The 16,356-nt window shown below is 33.2% G+C and overlaps 1 protein-coding gene across 2 annotated transcripts in view; it reads right to left on the bottom strand.

Moving 5' to 3' along the window:
* PTPRN2 (protein tyrosine phosphatase receptor type N2) overlaps positions 1 to 16,356 on the bottom strand; it is a 643,897-nt gene that overhangs the window by 336,203 nt on the left and 291,338 nt on the right. The gene's annotated exons all lie outside the window — the stretch shown is intronic.

Here is a 16,356-nt window from a genome sequence, read left to right as displayed (position 1 = left end):
TCTTCCAGAGAATTTGCAATTACAAACTTCATTACCAATTCAGTAACATTCTAACTGAAAGGAAAGAGTCATAGCTCAACTACATAGGGCCGGAAATCTCCTAAGACTCAAGCAGGCTTAGAACAAGTCTTTTCAGATGCTAAGAAATTTGTCATTGTGAATAGGGCTACACAGACACTGAAGAATATTTTCACTGCATTACACTCATCCTAAACCTTACCTCATGTGCATAGACAGAAGCAAAAGTGAAGCAGGTGCCATGATTAACAAAATGACACCCTTCCTCCTTTTCCCCCATTTTTCTATTCTGTTGACTAAACACACATGACCTTGGAGATGGCCCAAGCACCTCAGGTATCAGCATGGGACTGGCAGAGATAACACAAAGCCATGTGAAAGCCGTCACTTTTCAGAAGCAGCATTTGACAGCATAACACAGGATATTGCTCAGTGCCCACACTGCTTCCAGACTGTAGAATTTAGAGAACCGCATCCCATCTTTGCACAAAGGAAGGCAGAAATATCTTGCTCCATAAAAATGGTACCTATCCCTCAGCAACAGATTTTTGTCTATATTAATTCTGAAATGTGCTCTAAAGGTGCTTGAGACAGATCTAAGGGATTTGCTTTCATTAGGAGATCTTGGTTGGCCTTAAATTTAAGCAAGACTCCCATTGTAGTCAATGGAGAATAACAGGATCCTCAAGGGAATGATATACTCGACCTATCTTAGACACCAATCATAAGTGCAATAGACATGTATGAGATAGATGAGATATAGGAGATACAGATGAAGCAGACACCTCTCATGGGATGAAATGAATTACCCTCTGGAAGCACTTATTACATTCAACTGATTGTGAAGGGAGCTGAGGTTGACTAGCTTACACTTAAAGTACCTAAAAGACAGACACCTGAGTTAGAGAAGATGAAATCCACTCTTACGTTTAAATTTGATTACAAAGAATTGAGTTAGCTGACACAATGCTGACCATGACTGATTGGGTCCGTGCACAGAAGGACAACTCCAATTCAACGCAGAGCTGCAAGGCAGCCACTGTAATTAGTTGACACAATGCTAAACACAACTTTTTTTTTTTACTTTTTTTTTTCCCCCTAAGGCATACACTCAACTCATTTTTAACACAAGCAGAATTGTTTACCAGTCAAATAATGCTAGTCTCAGAAATATAGGACAGTTGAGGATGATGCAACTGAGATTTTTATGTGAAAAATACATTGCAGTTCCATTCTGGACACTCTTTAATATAAAATATAAACATCATTAAATACAAGCACAGTAGCATTTCATTAAAAACATTTGAAATGGGAAATTACATATCTTCTGATGAACACATGAATTAGTTTGGAAATAAAACCTAGAATTTGTAATTGCCAAACTGAACACTTTTTTTGAAAAGCAGGACTGTATGAATTCAAAAATTGACACATTTTGTCATTGTAAACCCATAATATTTGATTTTTTTTCTTTAAAATAAAATGTGAAATTAGATTCCATGGTGTTATAAGCTGTGTAAAGATATCTGTTTCTAAACAGCAAAATTTTTGTTACCATAAGGAGAGACAAGAGAGTTTATACATGTATTGAAACTTTTAAACACCAGTACAGCTTATACATATTAAAATCTTTATGTAAAATACAGGCATAGAATTATAAAGAGAAACAAGTGACAGCATTAATGTAAGAATGGCATTTTATGTTTTGCTAGAGATGACTAACGAACTGAATTCCTATGGAAATATAGCGTGCATGACATTCTCATACCTACCCAATGAGTTCATAATGATTACTGCTATTACAATGAATACAAAATTAATGAATAATAAATTAAATCCTTACACTAAATTGATATTAGGAGCCTCTTTAAGTCATTAATTTTTTGTAACAGTCAAGTCACAATCCATAATAACCTTCTGAGAATAACAAGTTACGGATTTAATTACAGATAAAAAGAAATGTCTTCTATTAAAAATGTGGGAAATTATGCCCTAAAAAATTAAAAATGGAGCAGATCTTGGAAAGCAGCAAAGAATGTTCATAAACTAAAATAATAACATTAATAAAAAAGGAAATTAGAATGTCATGTTTTTACTTGTGATACTTTCAAAAGAAATATTCCAGGGTTAGGATAAAAGATGAACTAGCCAAGCATATTTCTCAAAGTTTGATTGGTTTATGACATGTCAAGTGCAGAGAAATTCATTTTTATACACCAAAATCCTGTCGTAAGAATTTAGTTAACAATCACAATAAATGTCATATCTAAATCTGGCAATTCTCACTCAGGATTTACCAGGAATCTAAAATACTAAAGTGAAATTTTCTCCATCTAATCTTCCCAGATATCTTCCTAAATAAAAAATAACGGTCACCTTTAGAGATATATGGAATTTTATAGGTTTAAGCCTTCATGGAAATAAAAAGATTTTTTTTAAGCAGGCATGTTCTACCTCTGTGTGCTACCACATTTACAGCTAGAAACTCTGTACACCAATAGTTTAAGCAATGTGGACAACTTTCAGAATTAAAAATAACTATTTCACAAAAAACAGAGATTTTGATTTGCCATAATAAATACTATCCTCTTAGAAGTGATCCTGAGAGAGGATCACAATATACACTGAGCTCAATTTACACTGAGCCTATACAAGAGCATAGGCTCTGCCAGAGGAGACCTGTGATTTCCATCACCCTTAGTGCAAGGGCAGAACCTATCCTTGTATTTTGTAATACATTCAAGAACTCTTTTAGATCCATGAATAGAAGAAACATTAAAAGTGCAGAATGCACAAAAGGCCAAGTATTTTCCATATGTTAAAAATATAACCAAATTCAAGATCATTCCATTTCAATGAAACATTTTTTAATTTCTAGCAGGTATAATAGCTGTTTCTTTAAAAATAACAGTGGACAAAGGCAATCTAATGGAATTCCTTGTATTGTTTGCTGTATGAAGTTCAGGCATGAAAAAATGAGAATTATACAGTGAAGGATATATTACCCTTAAAAATGCAAAGTGATGTTTTGCTAGAGTTGGTTTCTATATGGATGGCCATATCTGTTTCCTTTAGCCATCTGTTTGATCTCCAACAGTGTTCAAAACAAAAATACCAGGCAAATTCAGATCTAACTGGTTTCACTTTTTTTTTTTTTTTTTTTTTTTTTCTCTTCTGGATATGTAAGTTACTTTCCATATACTATCTCTTTAATGAAATAAGGTGTCAAGGAGTGTAGAGTATATATAAATATATAAGGTATAACTGTGCTACCAATGTTTGAGTATCAACATAGACAATTTCTCCCACTTAATTGCCTGGGTGTGGTTAGGGTTTGACAAACAACAGAAGTTCACACATCTCTAACACAAACTCAAATTTGCCACTTGTGATAACAGCCACTAACAGTAGTTTTATGTACATATGTAAAATGCTTATGTTTATACAGAAGAGGAAGTAGGAAGGATACTCAGCAACAGTAACAGTACATTCTGAGAAAAGCTGATACCCATTACCAGATGGGTACTAAGGGCCAAAGAGAAGCTATACCTAGGGGCACCAGCATCTGGACTTGAATGTGTGTAACATGTGCTAGCAAAAGCAAGCTGTGGACTGTCTGTGTTACTAATCAATCTGTCTTGATATTTTCCACTTTTTTTTTTTTTTTCATTTTCTTTATGGAGAAATCTGAGATCTAAACATCTTTTGGAATGAGGAGTCTTAGATACCTACTGCCTTATTTTTAAAGCAAATGTTTATTTAACAGTATGGCAGTACTCCACTCAGTTTGTTTAAAACTCTTCGGGACAACTTATAATTAATTTTGATACATAAGCTTTTACACATAAATATATGTCAATTCTAATGCTTATGATTGCTTGCAGTATTACAGATCTAAAAGACCAAATGAGGGTTCTTAAATTCTGCGATAGTCTTTACCTAACAAGCAACACACCAAGAAACCACTATAATATAAAAGATGGGTGCATTTATTAATTCTGGCAAAGAGTAACTGGAGCAGTATGTTCAACAAAATGTGATAAATATGCAAACTCTGCCTCATCACTAAACTTACCAGTTCAATAACAAGAGAAAATGATCAACTTCCTCATCCATACATCACTTCTGGAAATAGTTACCTGTACCTCTGATATTCTAGGCTTCCAACATCTCTCAACTTTCACTTATTTTTTGTCCAGTCAGCTGATTTCAAATGTTTAATTATCCTATGAGAGCTCTGTTGCTAGCAGGAAAAAGAGCAATGGATAGAATATGAGAGGAAAAGGGACCAGAAAGGAAAAGCAGAATCACAGGAACACTGAGAAAACCCTTACAAACATTAGAATTCATTCATGTTCTTTACCTGATAACATAACAAAATATGAATTTACCATCATATAATAATCATTAATGTATTTTCCTAAGGCTTACATAAGGCAGAGTATTGGGAGCTGCCATGTTAATGAAATGCCTAAAATGTCACCTAACTTTGAAAACATTATGCTGAAATATAAAATAACTGTTTTCACAGCAGGTAGATTTCTCAATTTGAAATGCATTAAAAATAATGTTAAAATACTTTTAATTTAACATGAAATAATACAATAAACCAGTTGAATTCTCAGCTCCTAAGTGGAAATAATTCTTGTTTGAACATGCCAATCTGTTTTACAGCCAAGGGTAGTAACTACACTGAGTGTGGTTGATTTGAGCTGCACATTTCCCATTAATGCTAATGTGAGTTTCACAGCTATATCCCTGCACATGGGCAGAGAATATACCCTCAAGTTGTTAAATGGCAATGAAAGACGAGAATGAATATGTGGTGATGCCTCTGAAGAGGAAAAATGCCAAGGAAAGAAATGTCACAAAGAGTAACATAATACACAAAATCCATTCAGAGAAGGAAGGACAGAAGGAAAAAAAAAAAAAAAAAAAAAGCATTCTCTGATCTCCTTCCAAAACCAGTATGTTCTGGATTTCCTGCAATGATTTTACAATTGAAAAAGACTTAACTGCCTCCAATAAAAGCCCTATCATGAAATCCAGAAGAAATAAGCATTTTTTTTTTCTCAATTAAAGTCTATGTTTTAGATGGATCTACTGCTCTTCAGACATGTATGTAAAGCTTTATCTCTTATTTTTATTCTTTATCTACAAGCTTTAAATCACATGTAAAGTCAAAAAGAAGTACAGGAATATTTTCATGAGTGTTGCATCCTTGTTATTATTGGTGACATCCCTGGCTTTGTTGGTGACAGTTAAACAGTTTGTCTGGCAGAGCTGATCAAGGTTAACAACTTGGCAAAAAAAAATGGTCCTTTTTGTCTGGTACTAGTACAAGGTTCCTGTCCAGCTCCGACTGCAGCCTCTAACATAATACATCTTTATCTTCCTACATTTAGATCAAGGATTAGGCTATCCAATCGTGACCTGAATTCCAACAGTACATGTCAGTCTGTCCAAAGATTTTTAAAGATTTGCAAGGTCACCACATTAGCTATTTCACTTAAAGAAGCAAAATTAGAGGGGATGAACAATTAAGTATGTGTGAAATCACTGCAGGCTTGAGGTCATACCTGGAGTTTGGAAGCATAGCTGAACACCTCGCGCTCCTATGAAAAACTCCCTATTTATCTCTTTCTGTCATACCCACACATACCTGTACACAGATACACTTATTGTTGCACAAAGAATAGTACAGCTGCACAAAAAAATATTACAGAATGGTATTTTTTTTTTTACTTAATCCCAATTAGAACTGGAATACAATGCCTTGAAGAGGTAGTCAACACTAAAAAAATTATACCTTTTATAAAAATCATAATTTTCATAATTATTTTAATGAATTTATTTGTTTTTGGTTTTGTTGTTTTGCTCTTTTTATTTTATTTTATTTTATTTTATTTTATTTTATTTTATTTTATTTTATTTTATTTTATTTTATTTTATTTATTTTGAGGGGGTGCTTATTTTCTTATATTTCCCCAGAGTACTTTATCAGTTTAAAATCCATAATAGGAGTTCATTCATAGGGTTAAGTGCATTAAGAGACTGGTATGTCTCATAAGAAAAACAGTTTTTCACATGTACTGAATTTTTGCATATGAAATTTACAGCAAAATTCAGCAGCCTAGTCTAGTTCTATAAATACATTTTTTCTCTTTGTTTTCTTTGACTTTATTTTATGACCAACTTTTTTTTTTTTCAATTTAAATTGAAAGTACTAGGATTATGCATCTCTGTTTATATGTATATTCAGCTACACACACACATATAATATACACATACATGTGTGTATATATACCATACTAATATATATGCATTTATACAACACCATACATACATAAATATGCATACAAATGTATATTGCATCTGTACCACAGTATCAGTTTTCCCATAGTTCTCCAATTTCACATGGTTTGCCTACTCCTAGACATCCATTTAGCTAATTTTGTAAACTATGATAAATGAAATTACTCTGTGTTATTAGTTCACTTCTACTCAGTACCTAACTACAGTGAAAACTGGTTTCCACAACTTCTAATTACAAAACATTAGCTACCTGAGTCTTCTCCAGCTGAGCAGATTAGCATAGATCTTCTCCACTGACAGCTTTGACCTTCACTCCAGCAAACACTTGTCAAAATGCCAAAAGTAATTACCTGGGTGTTTAGGAAGGAGTAATGGGGTGTAGCTACCTACCTTTTCTTGTTACTGATCTAAAATGTCTATAAAACTTTGCCAAGAGGCACCCTCCAGATTTTGGCACACACATTTTTTTTTTCTCATCTGTCTTTTCCTTTTTTTTTAAAAAAAAATTAATAGACTATCAAATATTAGCTATATGATCTTCTGCCAACCAATCTCATCACAATTCTGGAGGATAGGCTAAATAACCTACTAGATGGATCTTTCAACCAAAATGATTTTATGATTGCTGTCATCCTGATTTTGTTACACTGATGCAACCAGGGAAAAAATACAGAAAAGCAGCAGAGCTAGCACAGGAACAAATGACAATAATTATGCAACAGAAGAACATATTGCCAATTCTCTGAATTATCTTTTAAAAAATCATTATGTTACAGTCTTTTGTTCATAAAAAAGCCTTTTTCCTATACACATTTCAGATTCAGAATTAAGAAAATAGAGGCACAGAGAATTTATAAGTACTTCTTGAAAATCTGTAGCTAGATTAAATCTAGCATGTCTTCTGACTTTAGCCAACAAAAAGCTATACAATCTCTTAATCTAGAACATTCAAATTTATAGCAAACATTTTCTAAAGAGAACAAATGGATTTAGCATGTTTTCCTAAAGACTAGATAATACTAGAAAGATTAAGTATTTGTAGATTATTACAATGGTCATTAATCTCTAAATCCTGCATACAGTTTTCGTCAGACAATAGCAAACATCATCTCCAAATAAAATCAAGATCAAAGGTCTATAAATCTGATTCTATCTTATCTTACATGTCAGAACGGATACCTGAGGTTCAGAAAGGTTAGGGAAAAAAAAAAAAAAAAAAAAGAAACTAACTTTATTTGACTACCGACAGTCCAGAAAACAAACACCTAATGAACATCAGATCACTTGCCTTGTAGTCATGACATAACCTAACAATTTTGCAGGCTCTTAGGTGGCAGCAACAGCAGCTGCTGGAGCAGCCTTCAATCCAGAGAAGAAAGACTGCTCCAAATGAAGGTAGTATTAAAATGCAGGACTGCATTCTACTGACCAGTGTGCCCTTGTGAGTGCACCCAACAAACTTCTCTTCGCAAACTCTCCAAAAGCTCTCAAATAATTCCTTGTCCCACTGTCAAGAGCTCATTATTTCCCCTCTCAGATACATTCCCCCATGAGCTATCAGCAGTAGGTCATGCAAGTGGTTATTTTCAAGACAGATGACACATGAATCTTCTGGACCTCCAAACAAAGCATTTGTCAGGCAAAAATCCTGCACCTGCCCTTTCATCCCAGGTCATATTTGTGCCTCCTTCCCAAGATGTCATCCAAAAATAAATCGTGCTGTACCAATAAAACAGATTCAGGTCAGCCACCCCTACACAGTGCTACCAATAACCGTACTTCGGGAGAAGTGCTTTTCAATGTTACTACTTTTTTTTTTTTTTTCCAACAAAAACGGATCACAGTCTGATTCTAAGCAGAATTCTATTCTCTGTGTAATTGATTATTTTTTTTTGTTCTTGTGCTTTAAATAACAGTTATTTTTCATATATCTCTGAAGTAGCACTGCTCTGCCATTTTATTTTGTTGATAGGAAAGCCAACACTTACAAGATTGCTAATCATCCAATTTTATATATTAAAAGGAGGATATTTAGTTATATCAGATAAGGAACATTTTCTTGTTTGTACCAACTAAAGTAGCTGGCATGACCTTGTTCTCTGTTCCACATAGCGCCCACTGTTTATTTGAATGCATAGTTTAAAATTACTAGGTTTATCTTTTTTTCCTCATTTTGAAAAATTATGGTGGTTTAAAATCTACTGCTTGTTCTTTTCCAGATAAAGATTAGGCTATAATACTATCTGACCTGTTTCTTCAATTGCCTTGTTTATCCTTACCTAACAAGGTACATATTTAGCAATAACTAAATAAATAAATGTTAGATCAGCCTACCTATTCCTTACAGAAAAGCTAGCATGATAGACGTCTTTTTCTCACCAGATTTCTTCTTGTATCACTTTTAAATAATTTCTTTAAATATGCTTAGGATCTGCTGTGAACAGATATAGTCTCTTAAGTGTACTACATGCAAATACTTAACATTTTATTGAAGGAATATAATGTTTAAAGATGTCTGGAATTGTGTTATTTTTGTTTATGACATATTGTATATATATTTCTAATACTTACATTTTCCTGGAAAAATGGTAGCTCATCCTAAAAATGTTAAACAAAATAGCAGCAATTTTGCCAAATAATATGATGAAATATGATATTAAGCAGGTTGTTTTGGACTTGGTGATTTCTGCTTGCTTTGCTGTAAATTATAATATAATTTAGTTCTCAAATATTTTATTATAGGGACTTTTTGGTACTGTCTTCATAGTTGGATCATAAAGTACCAATGCTACACCAAAAATAAAAAAAATGAAAAATTGTTTCAATCACCCATTCTCAGTGCTAAGAGCTCCAGAGCATCTATTTGTTGATTCATATCAGCTGGAAACAGTGCTTTTAAAGTTTACAGGTCAGTTTGAGATATCTGTGAAAGGAAATACGTAGCAAGTTTAATATGGAAAAAGTCTTTTCATTCCCGTAGTAAAAAATGTACTGTGAGATTTCACAAACTTGAAAGAAAACCACTTTGCACTTAAACATAACTGTTTCACGTTACAAGCTGTAGGTGTGAACAAGCTGACTGCAGGAATTTGGTTGTTTAACAATATTATAGGTGGTAATATTTCTCAAACTCAAAATCTTTGTAAATTTTCCCAATCTTAAATTAATTTGGATTTCATAAAGAGCTTTCAGTATGTTACCCAAGGGTATTGTTAACAAAGGAGACTTAAGCAGAAGAATAAAAGGTTTGCTCTAGAAGACTTAAGAGATCTAGAAATAGAAAAAATATTTTTGAATATGTTACCATACAGAAAGATCCTGAAAAAATCTACAATCCTGACTTCAAACAATTACCCTAGATTTATCTGCAGTATTTACATATGGCAGTCCTATCATCAGCATCTATGCACCAAACAATAAATATTTTTTCCTTCAATGTACAGCAATCTACACAACTAGTTTAGAATAAATGTCTAACTTTCAGACAGCTGCAACTGAGTTAGATAACTTCTACCCTACCATGCATTATATTACCAGAGGGCTCTTAAACAAAGTCAACCTTGTAATCATGATTAACCTTTAAACTTTCTTTTAAAGCCTTTAGATCTTTAAATTACTTTAACAAAGACCCAAATTTTACCTGTCTTTATAGGCCTGCCTATCATAGTCAGAAGGAAGTCACTGGGGAAGAGTCATAACCAGAGACATTTCCTCTGTTAAGGTCTGAGGCACATTTACCAAATGGTAGCACCCATCACAACTGCTAAAAGTCATTCCAGGATAAAGAGGATATTGGCTGGCATAGTTGTAATGTTTTTCAGTAAAAGAACAAGGTGGGAAGGAAATGCCATCTAAAAAATCATTAATCATAGTAACAGATATTTGATAGTGCGGGAGACAGTTCAGATTTTGAATAATACTTCAAAAATATAATGACATCCTATATTCAGCACTGGAAGGATTTGAGGAAAATACTTCAGATAGATTTGACAATACAGTAGGTGAAAGGCAATTGATCCACTACAGAGGGGACAAGAGGTGAAAAAGAACAATGTGAACTAAGGAGGCTTGAGTGGAAGAAATCAGGACTTGCACCAAAAGATTTAAGAGACCTAGAAACAGAAAAAGAGCTGTCAAAATTATACGTTTCACATTAAAGACCAAAGAATCATAATCCTTCTTATACCAGGGCAACAGCAAATGCAATCAGATGGACCCCATAGCCTCCTGGCTACAGTGTTCAAAGTTTCTGACACAGAAGCTGTCAGTTCACTTCAAAGATCAACTTCAAATTATTCATAGACACACAACTTCTTACCAACTCAGAGAAAAAGATATCTAATTGCACGATCTACAAAAATCTAGATAGAAGGAAGGGATTCAACCGCAGACTTTCATCTTGCTCCGTTCACTTCATCACAGCTGAATTATGAGTCTGACAATGACTTGCCAATGAATATTTTCAAAACAATCCATCTCACTGTTGTAGGATAGAAAAAGGAAACCAAGACAGTGTGCTACCATGTACATTTCTGTGACAAAAGCCACAGAGTTCATCTTTCTGAGACTTTTCACGAGACATGCAAAGCTTGTGCTAAAAATCAACATTTTCTGGATTGTCTTAATCCAGAAATAATTCATGAAGGACCTCTTCAAGAGGAAAACTTTTAGCATAGAAATGTGTTTCCTGCTTGTATGGATGATCACCATGAAAAAAAAGGTGGCAAGTTGCCACTGAAGTACGTTATCCAAAGAACATCTACCAATTAACCAAAAATGGTTTAATAGACAAAGGCCAGACAGTATTTAATCACAATCAAAAATAATGAGAGAAAGGCACAATATTACGAACTCTTTGTATCAATTGACATTTCCCAGGTTTTGCTCAAATTCCTTGACATTGGAATTTGATGACTAGAAGAAATGTTAGTAATATCAATTATTCTAAACATGCTTTTAACTAAATACATGTATATCTACTACAAACTTTGCATAATCTTCTTGTTGATGATTTATTCCTCACTGACATGCTGTCACTATTTCTCCCTCTACATTTCTCTTTACATGTACATATTGTATGTAGTTATTATATGAAGATACAATAATATATGAAAATACATCTAAAGAGAGTTCTCTCTCTTTTTTCCTTCCTGAAAGCTTCCTAAATTTTTGTTGTTGTTGTTGCTAATAATGAATAATAAAATAAAGGTAAATAAAGGTATATATAATTTTTCTGTCCACAGTGGTATGGTCAGTGGCCATAGTTATTGTTTAGAGAGCAGAGTGAGCCTCTGGAGTGTTTCTAGAAATTAAAGTTAAACAATTTAAGCTGTATACCGGATCCTCACCAATTGATTCTCTGATGTAGGGTAAATTGTCTTCCCTCTGTTCTTTATTTTGCTAAATTTCAGACCATGAAGTTCATTATGTTTATTCACATTCTGTAGTAAACTGAAAAGATAATCCCCACCACCACCAATACAAAGAGGACTACAATTCGTGACTAGAATGAATACAAGAGAATATTCATATAAAAGTATCTGTAATATCTTATACTTACATTTGCTAAAGTTGAAATATATCTTTCAGTTATGCTGCACTTGCTGCAAACAGCTAAAAATGTGCCATTGATCTAAACCAATCATTTGTACTTTATAATTAATTCTTTTAAATATATCTGTAATGGATGTTTGTACCAGTGAATTTATAAGAAAATGAAAATACATTCACGTCAGAGTCTCAGCCCTTTTTAGCAGGGCTCAGACTGGATGTGTGACAAAACTGTGATTCTGCTGAATCTGCCTTACAGATGGGAGTAATAAACTGGAGTTTCTTCAGTGGTTGTGTGCTCATCACAATTGATGAGGCAGGTTTCTCATCAGTATTTTCATATTCATATTTTTCAGAATTAAGATTTTTTTTTTTATATCTGCAGTTTAAAATTCCAAAGGAATTCTATATGCATGTTATTATCCATTCTAATACTTATCAGGCTGTATCTGTATTCAAATTAACTTGTTATACAGTTTAATTTTAATGATAATGATTTTTTCTTTTTCTTTTTTTCTTTTTTTTTTTTCTTCCCCAAGGGGAATTAATTCTCCAGTGCATTTTTTGTAGAGTTAGAAAGTTGGTAGATAAATAAATTTTAGACAAGAAGTTTATATGATTCAGCAACCCACTCCTTAAGTTATGATTAATGGTCCCATCAATCCATGCACTTTTGGAAAAACTGTGTTTTACCAGCAAGACAAGAGCAAATTAAAGAAACATAAATCAATAGCCTAGTTAAAAGTTAGAGGAATTTAAAAAAAATAATAAATAAAACAAAAATCTAGATATTCTAATATATGTTCAAAACCCCCTATTTACAACAATGAAATCAAGATTTTTGAATTGCTGTAATTATATATATCACATATAGACACAAGAAGCTGCATAGAAGATCTGCTAATTCGCTAATATCTGGTTTTGCATGGCCTTCCTCTGTGCTACCAGTCCCACTTTACTAATATACCTATGTTATGAATACATTGTTTTGCTCTTCGGTCCTCTTATTATTTTTTTTAACACCTAATCTGTTGCATTTTTATACAATAGTAAATAAAATACAAGTATGATTCTTACTTGTTAAAGGCTGCAACTACACATAAGCACTTGCTTTTATTTCATTTTGTCAATGCTGAGTACCGTGCACAGACTTTTCTCTCCTGCACCTCCTCTTCATGTGAGCAGTATATATGTTGTATCCACCCTATCCAAAAATTCTGTATTTGGAAACTTCAGAAGATTCTTATTTTCTAATTACCATTGTTACTTTACATGTCTTTGAATAAATTGTGTAATTCTGGACTACATATTAAGTTGTACAAATTCAAATTCATTGCTTATTACTATAGTGACTATATTGCAATTTTAGATAAATTGAGTTATCTTACTGATAGTTGTTCTCTGCTAGATTTCTCCTAACCTTTAAACTGAAGAGAAATTAAATCCATACTCATTTGTCTAAATGATGTCATGTGCCAAGTGTAATTACTTCTAGAGCAGGTCATCTATGTCTAGAGAAAGTTTATTTCATCAAAATGTTGAGATGCACCATTGAGCCTGACTTATTAAACAGAAATAGGCCAGAGGACAGATACACCATGCAAGATATGTTCTATATTATGAACATCAAAGTGTGCAATGCAGGCAAAACATTGGCAGTCCTTCTGCTCTGCAGTGAAAGAGGAAATAAAGGTATTGTTAACGGTATTTTGTATAGCCTGCTTTCTCAGGCTGTACAAAAATTTAAATTATTCTGTTGTCAGGTTTCCCTGTAGAATTATGTAGCCCTAGAAAATGCAAAAAGAAAAGTAATCAAAACATTTACATAGAATAGGAACTATGGATTACTAGAAAAAAAAAAAATGTTTTACCAGCAAGAATATGGCTGAAGGATTTTAGGGAGCTTTTTCTCTGCTCAGTGTGGTTGTTGTGCACACTGAGAAGAATGGATCTCAAATGCTAGGAGAATACAGTAAACTATTTTTATTATCGTACTTCCCTATTTCTATTTTTCAGTAGATATTCTAAGTCAAACATGTATTTGCAAAGCTGCTGTGGAGTCCCATGCCTTCTCTAATCTGCACATTTGTCAGACTCCACAGGGGAGGATGGAAAACTTTAAATATAGTTCCCTATATGGAAACTTAAATAATGCAAAGAAAGGAGCAATTTATCCATTTTGGTTACAAAACTATATATACTACAAAAATAATGAGAGCAAGTTCCTGCAAAGAACCTGTTGCCACAGATAATAACGAGACATGGACATTATTACAGAGGCAGAAATAGATTCCTTTTGGAAATCTGGATAATTTAAATTCTCATAATTACTATGGCATCTGATTACCTCAATTTCTAAGTTCTTTGAGTTTCTAAGGATGTGATGAATGGTGAAATTCTTCACTCAGTTAGGTCTATAAACAAGATCTGCTTTCAGATTTCCTGGATGAATGTTGTTACATAATAGCAGGACACCATGGAGTAATACATTTACCCATGCCTGGAAGTATGCACCAATTTATTCTGCTTCAGTTTCCTTTGGTAAATTACATTTTTGGAATGATTTTCTTTAAGACATTGTTGACTTTTAACATTTATAATTGCAGCTAAAACCTGAAAAAAAAAATCTTATGTAAGTATGTACTGCTGTTGCTCATTTTACTATTTTTATTTTTGGCTTTAGATATCTGCAAGTTCACAAAAAGTTTGCTAAAAATAAAACAAACTGATTAGCAAGTACATTGATAGGCTACTGCAACTTTATTTACTGGTTAGAAAAGAGAAAATTGATACTTTTTAAATTTAGAATGTTTGACTCCTGGGCATATATCTAATTTTATTTATTTATATATTCATTTAGGCAAAAGGCTAATTTTCAAAAAAAAAAAAAAAAAAAAAACCAACAACAATTTCCTTGTTTGATAATGACTGAATTGTTTTCATTAATCTATTACTACACTAAGATCTTATTTCAGAGCAGTAATAGTCTATTCAGACCCACAACTTCATATTTAAAGCTTATTTTTTCTCCATTTGAATTTTTTACATTAATCTCTAATGAAACTCATCTGCCATTTTGAGTCCAGTCACTCAGTCTAGTATGTTTTTTATACATTTCTAAGATCAAGTTTCACCTTTAATACTGTAAATAATTTAGTACTCTTAGCAGGCTTTCTCATCACACTGCTCACCATTCTTTTTCAGCTCATTTGTATGTTGGATGACACAGTCCCAGCAGAGATCTATTTTTTTTGAGAAAACTAGTAAGTTATTCTTACTCTCTGTTTTTTATTTGCCTCTTAACCAGTCACTGATCCGTGTATTTCTTGTTCCGTATTCTAAGAAACAATTAGTTTCCTCGGAAACTTTTAGTGAAAGACCTTGTCAAAAGTCTTCGGAAACCCAGGCAGGCTGTACCAGCTGTATCATATTTGTTGATCTCTTCAGAGACAGTCAACAGGTTTACAAAGTAGGACACTACTATATTAATTTTTACCAGATAAAACATACAGATTTAGGTGCCCCATAATTCAATAATTTATTGTAATCTCCTAGTTTTGACAGTTCATTTTTTTTTTTTTTTTTTTTATGTTAAACCTATTTAAAAGTGAGTTTGTTACTCTACTCACCAGTTAACAAGAAATCTCAAAGTGAAGGGTTTCACACTACCAGTGCTTAACCATTTTGTCCTTGTGCTACTTAAAACCAGAGTGGATACTTTATGGTGTTGGTAACCTCTACACATTCATTTGACTGTTTTTCATACCCTAATTTCATACCCCTAAACACTTTGAGATAGATCCTCCAGAGCCCCGCACAAAGGGCTCTGGCACTGGAACTACCCCAGTTCTTTCTACAGCTGAATTCATCCATAAGGAAACAGGAGTTGTTAATGGACAGTTTGGGGCTCCCAATGTTTATTTAAATGAACTTCTTTTATTCCTATTTGCAAGCAACATTGCAACTTGTTTATTCATAATTTTTAAAACCTATCAATTGGGTAATTTGGAAGCAAATCATTTATCAATTCAGTTACTTTGCAGAAATGATTTCTTTCAGTCAACAGCTCCTCCATAATACTGTTAGTAGCCAAATTGATAAGAAGCCAAGAGCAGTACATAGAACAGTGGTATTTATTCAGAAGCAGTTTAGCTCCAGATATACAATGTTTACTCCCAAGATTAACGGGTCATGGAAATTGCCTAAACCGCACACCAACAAAGGCACCGTCTTTTGATCCAGAAATTAAGGCTAACATGTAATACCATTTTTGTTTCCTGGAACAAAGTATCAGAAAAGCAAGGGTATTAAATTCTCATTTGCAAATATCTAATCTGTTTTTCTGAGGTCATGACAACACTGAAGAGTTTTTCACCATGCTAAGCTGTGTCTCCATGTCTGTATTTAATCCATTTCCTCTACAAACAATGAAGTCTCAGGCAGTTTTAATTGACTCAGAGATGTTACACTTCA

This window comes from Anas platyrhynchos, chromosome 2, assembly GCF_047663525.1.
Source record: "Anas platyrhynchos isolate ZD024472 breed Pekin duck chromosome 2, IASCAAS_PekinDuck_T2T, whole genome shotgun sequence".
Classification (NCBI taxonomy): Eukaryota; Metazoa; Chordata; class Aves; order Anseriformes; family Anatidae; genus Anas; species Anas platyrhynchos.
The sequence above is the reverse complement of the archived record's forward strand: the minus strand, read 5'-3'. Positions and strand labels throughout refer to the sequence as shown.